We start from the raw sequence: 12,279 nt of genomic DNA, 5'->3' as shown, positions 1-12,279 counted from the left end.
TCTGGGGTCTAGTCTGCAGTCTGTACTTACTCTGACATCTGTGTTGAGGTATATTTATTCTGAGGTCTGATTTTATTTTGGGATGTTTATTCCATATTTTAGGGTCTGGTTTCTGCATTTGTTTTGTGTTCTGGTCTGGGGTCTGTATCTATTTTAGGGTCTATAATTTTGGGGGGTTTGTATTTATTCTGAGCTTAAGGCTTGTTTCACATGGGCGATACAATATTACCACAAGAAAATCACAACGATATCACATCGGCGATACTGCAATTTTGTGGCACTGCAAAGTCGCAAGTGGTGCTACAAAGTCGCATTTTCGTGTGATGCGATGCAACAGAGAGGAAGGCTCCATAGGGAAACATGGGCTATAAAACCTCACATATTGCGTGCGTACCTAGCGAAACCCACTAGGTTTTAGATTCGCAATGTCACAGGCTACAAAACATCGCAAATGTGAAGGAACCCATAGGAAGGCATGGGCTTCACATACATATGATTTGTAGCATTGTCGTAATGCGAAAAAAAATCGTTTGAATTTGTCGCCTGTGTGAAACAGGCCTAAAGTTTAAATACATGGTGGGGTATGTAATCATTAGGGGTTTGGTTGAAGGAAATCATTTCCCCTATTTGTGGAGGCATTATGCTACTGGTAAATCTAGTAAAATCTGTATTTCCTGATGCAACTGTAAAGTCGGAATGTATGATCACTAAGGCCTCATGTCCACGGGCACGCATGGATTCCCAGTGCAGAATCCTGCAGCGGTTTCCTGCCTTGCCCACAGGCATGAGGCCAAAAAAGACATTTACTCACCTATCCGGACCCGGCTCAGGTCTCCTCTATTGCATCCAGAACCTCTTTCTTCCGCACGGCGGATGCGACCAGGTGTGCCATGTATATGCAGCGTTATTTATTTTCAAATCTTCTGCTTTCCCGCGGATCCACGCACAGCCACAGTGTCATCCACATCGGACGGCTTCTATTGACTTCAATGGAAGCCGAGGAAGCCATCGATGCAAAAAAACTGCAGAAAATGGAGCATGCTGCTGTTGCTTTCCCACGTGTGCGATTCACTTGCCGGGGAAAAATGACATCTGCAAGTATTTAATTACCTGCGGGTGCTCTATGGGCACGGATTGCACATGTGGGAGACCCGCGAGGATTTTTAAAATGACATTTTGCTGTGAACATGAGGCCTAATTCAATGTGAAGTGAAATCCCCAAATCGTGCTTCTTTCATGGTCTCATTAACCTGCTTGTATTTGTTGATCGAATGAGTGGCAACCTTACTTATGAGCATATTGGAGCATATTAACCCCTTAAGGCTTCGTTTACACAAGCGTATATACGCGTGCACATATGCACACACGTATTAGAACCATTGGTTTCCTATGATGTGTTTACATGCCTGTGTGTTTTACAGGCGCGCAAGCGCGCACAACTGCAAAATATAGTACATGCGTGCACCGTATAGGTCCGTACTGCACATCAATATTCCCCACAGTGAGTCCCCTTGTCACTGAACACTGTGACAGCACTGTGTTCAGTGACAAGGGGACTCCCCGAGGGGAGTAAAGGATCCCCTGCCACAGCTGTCACAGCTGTGGCAGAGAATCGCAATGTTTTGCCATTGCTTTCAATGGGGCGGTCAGCAGCAACACCTGCAGTGATTTTTGGGGAAGGGCTTTAAATAACAGCCCTTCCCTGAAAATTATCCCTAGCATGCGTAAAAAATAAAAAAAGTATATACTAATCTCTTTACCGCTGCCGGGGCTCAGGCTCGTCTAGCCTGTCTTCTCCCTGCACTGCTCTAAAGCTCTTACAGCAGCCAGGGATTTAAAATCCCTGCCTGCTGAAAGGGCTGCGTCTGATTGGCTGAGCGCTCAGCCAATCACAGGCAGAACGCTCAGCCAATCACAGGCAGAACTCCACCATTCAATGAATTCAATAAATTGCTGAGCACTGCCTGTGATTGGCTGAGTGCTGTGATCAATCACAGGCAGCGCTGAGCTGTAAATTCATTGAATGGCTGAGAGCTGGCTGTGATTGGCTGGGCGCTCAGCCAATCAGACGTAGCCCTTTCAGCAGGCGGGGATTTTAAATCCCCGCCTGCTGAAAAAACCTCATTACAGTGCAGGGAGACAAGCAGCTAGATGCGCCTGAGCCCTGGCAGCAGCGGACGTGTGAGTATGTATATATATATATATATATATATATATATATATATATATATATATATATATATAAATAATTTTTTATTTCTATTTTTTACTACAGCTAGAAATGATTTTTTTTAGAGAAGGGCTTATATTTAAAGCCCTTCGCTGAAAACCACTGCGGGGGTGTCGACATCCCATCACTTTCAATGGGGCCGCCGGCGGCCGCATCGACGGCCATAGGAATGCAGCTTTGTTCACTCGTTTGGCACATGCGTAGACATACAGATTTGTACATACACACGCACGTGCAAAACAATGCTCGTGTGAACAAGGCCTCAGGACGCAGCCCTCTTTTTTTCCATTTACGATTTTTTTTTTCCTTCCCCCTTTTAAAAAATCATAACTCTTTTATTTATCCATCGATGTAGATGTCTGAGGGCTTGTTTTTGCTGTTGTATTTTTCAATGGTACTATATACCATGTAATGTACTGAAAAACTTAAGATAAAAAATCTTAGTGGAGTTAAATGGAAAAAGAACGGAATTCCGCCATCTTTGGGTGCATCTTGTTTCTACGGCATACACAGTGCAACAAAAATGACATGATAACTATATACTATGGGTCAGTATGATTACTAATATACCAAATGTGTAGTTTTTTTTTTGCTGTACCACTTTTATTTTGTTTTAAAAATGTTTTCTACCACCATCTTCTGACAGCCATAACTTTTTTACTTTTCTGTCAACATAGTTTTGTGAGGGCTCATTTTTTGTGGGACTTCCTGTAGTTTCTATTGGTACCACATGCGACTTTTTGATCGCGGTTTATTACATTTTTTATTGGTGACTGGGTGACCAAAAAAAGAACAATTCTGGTGTGTCCCTCCCCCCCCCCCCCCCCCCCCCCCGACAACATTCACCGTGCGGGGTAAATAATGCATTGCTTTCATTGATCAGACTTTTACAAACACAACTATACCAAAATATTTTTTTTTGTTTTATTATTTTGATTATTTTATTATAAACATGGCAAAAGGTTTTTTCTTTAACTTTTTTTATTACCTTTTTTAATAATTAGTAAAACTTTTTGAAAAGTCTACTTCCTTCTTAGTCCACATAAGGAAGAAGAACTTGCAATGCTGCGATTGCTCCTGCATTACATTATACTGCGATCTTACAGGCATTCTATCAAGCCACGCCACAGGCATGGCTTAAAAGGCATTCTGCAATGGCAGCCATGGGGCCTTTTCGAAGGCTCTATCTGCCATGAGAATTGCATGGCAACCCGCGATCTCATCACGGGGGCCCCAGATGGGACCCCCGAACATAGGTCAGTGCATTTAAATACTGCTGTTGCAACACCCCAGAGTGGTGACATAGTATGTTGGACTGAATGAAGACAATGTCCATCTAGTTCAGCCTATTTCCACCCCCTAGTTGATCCAGAGGAAGACAAAAACCCCAAGAGGCAGAAGCCAATTAGCCCATTTGGGGGAAAATTCCTTTCCGAGTCCATAATAGCAATCAGAATAGTCCCTGGATCAACCTTTGATAGTTCCTTCCTGACTGTAAGACCCAGAACTACAAACCCGCTGGTCACCTAATGTCTATATCCTGTGATATCCTTCCTCTCGAGAAAGATGTCTAGTCCTCTCTTAAACTCCTCAATGGATTTTGCCATCACCACGTCCTCAGGCAGAGAGTTCCACAGTCTCACTGCTCTTACAGTAAAGAACCCGATTCTGTGTTGGTGATGAAACCTGCTTTCTTATAGACGTAGCGGATGCCCTCTTGTTACCGATGCAGTCATTGGTATAAACAGATCATGGGAGAGATCCTTGTATTGTCTCCTCATGTATTTATGCATAGTTATTTGATCGCCCGTTAGCCGTCTTTTTTCCAGGGTGAATAGTCCTAAATTTGATAGCCTCTCTGGATATTCCAGTCCTCTTATTCCATTTATTAGTTTAGTTGCCTTTCTTTGAACCCCCTCAAGCACTGCAACATCTTTCCTGAGCACTGGTGTCCAGAACTGTACACAGTGTTCCATGTTGGGCCTGACAAGTGCCTTATATAGTGGAAGAATAATGTTCTCATCCTTCGCCCCTATACCTTTTTTAATACACACCAAGACTTTATTTGCTTTTGCAGCAACTGACTGGCATTGGTTGCTCCAGTTAAATGTACAATCCACTAGTACCCTCAGGTCTTTTTTCATTTTAGTTTTCCCTAGCTGTACCCTATTTAGTGCATATTTGTGACAACCGTTTCTCCTGCCCATGTGCATAACCTTACATTGACCCTGGGCACCTGGCTAATGTGAAGAGCTGGGAGGGATAAGTGCCGACTAGTCACAGCGGCACTTAGCAGGCTCTGGTCCCAGAGGGATGACATACAGCCAAGGCCAGTGCAGGATTGCAGGCCAGCTTCGGTACCCTTAGGATAGGGAATGCCAATAAACGGGATGGGGGGAGTTATAGTACTTATCACTCATGACACCATCATTCCCACATACCAGTATGCTACACGGTGGATAAATGAACACAGAAACTTGTGTATAGTACCTCGGGTCCCCAGGAGCAGTTAGGGCTAGGTATAACTTTTACTTGGTTAAAAACCTGTATAACAGGTAATGCAGGTACAATTCATGGTAACAAGTTAGCAGGCTATTGCTCAGAGGTGGGGAGAATACACAGGATGAATACGGTCCTACAGTCCTCATTATCTGTATCTCACCAGTCCTGGATTGGGAACACTCCAGAGGAGGAAGGGGGTTAGGGGGTCACTCCACAGACACTCTGGCAGACAATTAGTAAAGAAGGCTTAGCCAATACACAGCCCCTACGACATGCGCATGGGTGTCACATTAAAGTACCTCTGTATGGTGATCCTAACTGTGGATGGCCACACAGAAAAAGCCTGTAGTGTGAACGGGTACCTGTTTTCAGAACTCTTTGTAGGTCTCTCTCTCTCTCTCTCTCTCTCTCTGATCACGGGACTCACTCCTTCACATCCACACTCCAAATGGTACGGAATATCGCTCCTCTTCTTCCATCTTCACCTACATGGAAGCTGAAGGTGCTTCCATGTGGCTCTGTGTTAGCACTCTGTAGCAGGCAAGATGAAAGAGCTAACTCTCTCACACTCCTAAGCAGGATGACCAGGATGATGTTCTGGGCCACTACACTGTCAGATTTTACTGCAGAATTTAAAGGGTTAACAGCTCAGATAACTCGTGCGGCTTATCGCAGCTATTGTGTGTGGGTACTAGCTGTAAGAAACAGCCGGCACCTGCGTTGTATGGAGCGAGATTGTCCCCCCATGCCCCTCCATACAAATCCCAAACATGCAGGACAGAACTTACATTCTGTGACATTAAGGTGTTAATATTCTGATAAACCTAAAGTGAGTCTGTTTGCTTGAACACGCTGTCCAAACTGCAGGCAGCAAGTTATAGAGCAGGCGGAACTGTGCAGACTGATATATAGTTTTATGGGAAAAGACTCAGCAGAACTCGTATTTTATATATTTATATCTCTGCTGTTTCTGAGCTGAACAGTCCAGTGGGTGGAGCCATCAGTTATCTGTGTATGAGTGTGTAAGCAGAAATAGCTATCAATCACTGATAGCTCCACCCACTGGACTGTTCAGCTCAGAATGAGCAGAGATATAAATGTATAAAATACATTAGGGCTTTATACACAGGGGCATATTTTTGTCCCATTATGTAGCCGTTATAATCATGGGACAAAATGAAACAATTGATTTCAGTGGTTTTGTTTTTACTATCCGACTTCTTGCCTGGTAATTGTCTGGGTGAGAAAAGATAAGACTTGCCTTATCTTTCTTGCACATAGTATATACTACGCATAGCAAAGATAGGGCACGACCTATCTTGCAGCAGTTTTTTTCAAACTCCTGCTCTGTGGCGCAGAGTTTGAACGGCCAGAGGAAAAAAAAAAATGTTCATGCGCAACTATGCTCTGTAGCGGCGAGCATAGTTGCATATATGGCCGTACGATGCCGCCCTTAGGGTGCCCACCCACTAGCGTTTTTTTACTGCGAAATTCGCAGCGTTTTTTTTTTTCTGCAGGGGTCTGTGGGCTATGGGACATGCAAAGCTAAAATCGCGATCGCGCAAAATCGCGATATCGCGGTAAATCGCGATTTTGCGCGATCGCGATTTTAACATTACAAGTCCCATAGACCCCTGCAGAAAAAAAAAACTTGCGAATTTCGCAGTGAAAAAAAACGCCAGTGGGTGGACGCCCTTATACTGAATCTTTCCCCATAGAACTATATATCAGTCTGCTCAGCTCCTCCTGCTCTATAACTTACTGCCTGCAGTTTGGACAGCGTGTTCAAACTGACAGACTCCATTTAATCTTGTCAAAATGTTAATATTGCATAAATATGCTCACAAGTAAGGTTACTACTCATTCCATTAAAAAAAATGGCCAGAGTAATGAGAGCATAAAAGAAGCATCATTTGCAGGTGTCACGTCACACAAAATTAGTGACCATACAGTCCTACTTTAAAACAGTTACATCAGGGAATATAGAATTTACTATATTTACATAGGACATGCCAGCAGTAACCAAATACCTCCACAAATAGTGTATATGACTCTTTTATATCAAACCCTAATGATTACAGACCCCACAGTGTATTTAGACTCTAACCTCAGAATAATATAATTTTGGACCCCAAAATAAATATACCTCAACACAGATGTAAGAGTAAGACCTCATGTCCACGGGCGAGTTGAAATCCCACCCGGCACGTGGCCAAAGAGCCTGTGTTCCTGTGCGGGCAGACGGCATCTACGTGGACCTCTCTTCTTCTGGGACATCTGTACCGTGGATGGTCCACACGGCTACCCGTCAGACATGCGCAGTACAGGTTTTTTTTTTTTAATTTCCTGCTTTCCCGTGGGACCCGCGGCCCATCCGCAGTGTCAGCTGTGGGTGGGCCGCGGATCAAACGGCTTCCATTAACTTCAATGGAAGCCATCCATGTGGGACCCGCACTGCAATGGATGCATGTTGCAATTTGTTTCCCGGACCAAAAGATTCGCAAAACTGGCCCAGAGTTAATGGAGTCCCCTCCAGCGTGTTCTATGTCTGTCTCATGTCACTGTCTTGTCGGTTCCTTGTTTGTGGAGTCTATTAGATTTATGTGTATTGGATGTTTGCAGGACTAAAGAGTTAATGTCTGGTATGTTCTGTTCTGTCTGGAAAATGTATTGTTTTGTGTGTATTGTTTGTGGTCATGTGATGGTGTTATATATATGTGTTTGCAAAGGATGCAATGCATGTCAGTCAGTCAGACAGTCTTTGAGTTCTGTGAGTCAGACACATACTAGGGAGAGAGATCGGTGTGTGCGTGGAGTATGGAGGAGTTTACGAGCGATTGCCTGATGCTCAGCCTGGGCCCGTTAAACCCAGGAATCCTCTGTACTACTGCTGAGCACTGGGAGAATGGAACTGGTTATCAGCGAAAAGAAGAAAGCAAGTGTGAGTGTTTTGCCGATGGAGAAAGTAATTGCCGAGAGTAAAAGGACCTGCAGATCACTTGGACTCTTGACTGTTCCAATACCCCATGAGTTCCACCGAGATAGAAAGTCTTAAGGGACATTACACGGGACGAATGTTGGGCAAACGATGTTGGGCTGCTGCACGAGAGCTAGTATCGCTGGCTTACAGTAGGGAGGCTGTAGGAGATTTCTCTCCTCGCTCTCCCCCCGCCCTCTCCATTGACGTAACATAGCGGCCATTCAGTACTGAACGGCTGCTATTTACACTGAACGATCAGCTGACCGTCCATCGTTTATGCAGCAAAAACAATGAACAAGCAGGTCAGAGCTGACAACAAAAGTAGCAAAACTGTCTATAATCCAGCACGTAATCCAAAAAGTTTTACACCTAGTACAATCTCACTGCTTATCTGTTTATTTTTCTCTGCTATCATTTTTCAATAAATTGGAGTGGCCTTACTCATAGATTTATAGCTTTTGTAGAAATAGGGGATATTTGTCCAAACTAGTGAAAAGACGGCTAGTGTAGCTGGAGGAAAGGTAAGTGGAGCATGTGCTCTGGGTGCAGCAGGGGTTGGAGGTGCCTGTCTGTACACCTTAAACACACACTGCAGGTAGAAAAGGAGGCACTACTAATCCCTCTACTCTGAAATAGGATGAGAGCACTCAATAGGCAGAGTTGTGTCTGTTTGATCAGTCTTATTGACTCTGAACTCTGAATGAACTGGGTGTGATTAAGGAGTGACCATGGAGCTGGAGTAGCTGTCTGTAGGTGAAGGAGAAGAATTGGTAGGGAAACAAGCAGTCTGTGTGGAAGGAGGGAGGACAAAACAGTGATGGGGGGGGGGGGGGGAGAGAGTTAGGGCAATGTAGAGACTATGTGCTATTTACTATCTGCTATCTGGCCAGTGCCTTGCATAAACAAGAGACTTAACCCCGCACTGACGAGATAGCAAGGAAAACAGAACACAAATCAGGAGGGCATAGCCTTAAAGGGGTTGTCCCGCGCCGAAACGGGTTTTTTTTTTTTTCAACCCCCCCCCCGTTCGGCGCGAGACAACCCCGATGCAGGGAGGTAAAGAAAGCTCACCGGAGCGCTTACCTGAATCCCCGCGCTCCGGTGACTTCTCTACTCACCGCTGAAGATGGCCTCTTCCTCCGTGGACCGCAGCTCTTCTGTGCGGTCCACTGCCGATTCCAGCCTCCTGATTGGCTGGAATCGGCACGTGACGGGGCGGAGCTACACGGAGCTACACGGAGCCCCATAGAAGACTGCAGAAGACCCGGACTGCGCAAGCGCGGCTAATTTGGCCATCGGAGGGCGAAAATTAGTCGGCACCATGGAGACGAGGACGCCAGCAACGGAACAGGTAAGTATAAAACTTTTTATAACTTCTGCATGGCTCATAATTAATGCACAATGTACATTACAAAGTGCATTATTATGGCCATGCAGAAGTGTACAGACCCACTTGCTGCCGCGGGACAACCCCTTTAATATTTCAAATATGAGAGAAGACAAAAAGTAATATTCAGACTCACCTGGCACCAGAAAAATGTGTCCCAATGAAATTAGACCACCCTCTGGCACCTGAAGTCCAGATAAGCCTTGATTCTCAGTTCCACAGTATATCCGTAGATCCGGAGAGCTGCATACGAACTCAGCCCAATAGCTCCACCGGAGAAATGGGCGTGTGTGTGTGTGTGTATATGTATATGTATGTATGTATGTATGTATGTATATATATATATATATATATATATATATATATATATATATATATATAGCCAAAAAGGTGCATAAGATGAGCACAAAAACACAAGTTCTTTTGCGCTCTTGTAGAACAGTCTGCTAAAGAGTATAGTGGTAGGAACAATCCTTCTCTATTCACTTAAAGTGGTATAGAGGAAAATATATATTAAATAAGGCGCTGTTCCCAGACAGCCCTTGTCAACAAAACTTACCCATACACTCAGTATAGGGAAGTAAGAAGATGATACCAGAAATGTAACATATACTTAAGTCCAAGACAAAACGAGTTCACGCAACGCGTTTTGGCACTCTGCATGGTGCCTTTTTCAAGCAGATAAACATACAGTATGTACATAAAATGTATATACATTTACTTATTCCTTCTCCTCCATGTGTGTCTGCAAGACGCTGGAGAGGTAGCTAACGTCACTGAACGCCGCTAATGGTGCAGTTTAGTGACACACTCAAAGGGGAGGGACTTCATGGTGCCCAGGAAAGCAATGGCTTCCATATAGAATGCAAATGCGTTCCACCCCTCGCACCCGCCTCTACTTCCCTGCACAGGCACGAGGGGTGGAACGCATTTGAATCGTTACTGTTTTTTTAAACGTTGTTTGGCAAAAATAGTATTGGAAAGCGAGGGGTGGCAAATGAACAACATTTTTACCCCAGGTGAGGAAAAACCTATCTACACCTCTGGTAGAGAAAACAGAAAAGTTAACCATGGCATGTTAAAAGTAGCACTCCAAAGGGATTTTTTAGTATTCAATATGCTTTTTTTCTCCAGAAATGGACACTCCAGTCTACAAAATAAGACCTCTGTAATCCTGAGCAACGCTATTGCTTCCTTTGCAGGATTTTACTAAATCTCCCCTGACTGCTACTTGCTACTTATCTCTATTGTCACCAGATCAGGGCCTACAGAGATCGCTGCACTTCACAGCAGCACCAGAAGAATAGAAGTCAAATAAATACCAATATATTATTGATTGACAATGTAGGAACAATCAGCATAATTCATTATTGAATGTACACTGTCTCCCAACAGGAAAAGCGAGGAAGAAGAGGAGAACAACAAAGAAAATAAGGAAAAAAGGGAGGAAAGCAAAGAAAAAAGATCTGTAAATGGGGAAGTACCAAAAAAAAGTGCTCCGTAACTCTAAAGTGAATAATTATTATTAGTTGTGCCAAAATATATTAAAGCATGCTTAACTGAAATGCTGGTCAGTCTTTTTATTCTCGGTACACCATGTCTAATCCTCATTGTAATATGTATTATTTAAGCGTCCATTTCAAGCATGGACATTATGGAAGGGGTTTACAGATAAGTATAAAACTCAGTAATTAAGCAGTCATGTCTTCCTGTGTAGACGTCATGAAGGTCCGGATATGGTCAGAGAAGGGTAACTATGGCCGACCTTGAACTGGGCTGCCAAAATAGTTTCTGGAAGAACTAGGGATTAGTGATGAGCGAGCATACTCGCTAAGGGCAATTGCTCGAGCGAGCATTGCCCTTAGCGAGTACCTGCCTGCTCGAGACAAAAGGTTCGGGTGCCGGCGGCGGGCAGGGAGCTGCGGGGGAGAGCGGGGAGGAACGGAGGGGAGATCTCTCTCTCCCTCTCCCCCCACGCTTCCCCCTGCTGACTGCCGCTACTCACCGCTCCCCCGCGCCGGCACCTGAACCTTTTGTCTCGAGCGGGCAGGTACTCGCTAAGGGCAATGCTCGCTCGAGCAATTGCCCTTACGAGTATGCTTGCTCATCTCTACTAGGGATTCATTACTATTTTATAGGTGAGATGATCAACAAAATAAAGCAAGAAAGTCTACAAATACCCATTGCTGAAATATTCACAACTAAATACCAGAGAACCATAGAGAACCAGCCAATCATCCCAACATATGTCCAGTTTTACCAGAATCCCAGTATCTTTGATAACAGAAAAATAGGAAGCCAACACGGCTCAAATACTACACAGGTTTTTTCAGTTGTGGCTTAATATGACACCAAGTGTGTTATACAAATTCACCTAAGGCCTTAGTCACACGGGCGCATCGGCACCCGTACACCGGCGCCGATGCGCCCGTCTGACTGTCAGTGAGAAGACGGACGTACCTGCAGACGGCCGTCTCTCTGCAGCGCTGGAGGAAAGAACATGTGACCGGCTCCATTGCCGGTCACTTGTTCTTTCCTCCAGCGCTTCAGAGAGACGGCCGTCTGCAGGTACGTCCATCTTCTCACTGACAGTCAGGCGGGCGCATCGGCGCCGGTGTACGGGTGCTGATGCGCCTGTGTGACTAAGGCCTAAAACTGTTTTCATCACTGTATAATCTGTTGACTAGGACCTCAGTTATCAGAGCCATGACGGAGAAAAACTGCTCTTCTAGTCTATAGCAACCGGAATGTTTATTTTCTAGCAAACTGCTGGGGAAAAATTAAAGGCTATGGAGACCTTTTGTAGGGGCCGTTTTTCTTTTCACTTAAATGCATGTATTTTGGGCTGACCGTTATTTTTCTAATAGAGTCTAATTAAAATGTTGCAGCATTTGTTTTCTGTAGCTTCTACATATGACTGTATATAGAGAGTGCAGTGTTAGTCTGAATGGGAGATCTGTCAGTGAGGTTGGACTGACGGCTTAGTTTTCCTCTGCTCTCTCCTCTCCTGCACCCTCTTATCAGCTGATTTATAACCAGACGTTTATCTGTAATTAGTTGCTAAAAGTGCAGGAGAGGAGAGATAAGGGCCTTCTTACAATGAATGATTAATTATTGTTCCGTTTATTGCTGAATGGTGCAAAATTCAGAGATAATCGCTCTGTGTAAACACTGCCAGGA

General features: G+C 44.4%; 1 long non-coding RNA gene across 2 annotated transcripts in view; it reads left to right on the top strand.

The window, feature by feature from the left end:
* The window catches only part of LOC136624725 (uncharacterized), a 63,219-nt gene extending 52,555 nt beyond the window's left edge, over window positions 1–10,664 (top strand). For both annotated transcript variants that reach the window (XR_010792406.1, XR_010792405.1), the window contains one exon: window positions 10,495–10,664. This is a non-coding gene — a long non-coding RNA (uncharacterized lncRNA). The remainder of the gene's footprint in view (window positions 1–10,494) is intronic.
* The last annotated feature ends 1,615 nt before the right edge of the window (window positions 10,665–12,279 follow it).

Source organism: Eleutherodactylus coqui, chromosome 4, assembly GCF_035609145.1.
Source record: "Eleutherodactylus coqui strain aEleCoq1 chromosome 4, aEleCoq1.hap1, whole genome shotgun sequence".
Classification (NCBI taxonomy): Eukaryota; Metazoa; Chordata; class Amphibia; order Anura; family Eleutherodactylidae; genus Eleutherodactylus; species Eleutherodactylus coqui.
This window is presented reverse-complemented; position numbering and strand designations above follow the sequence as displayed.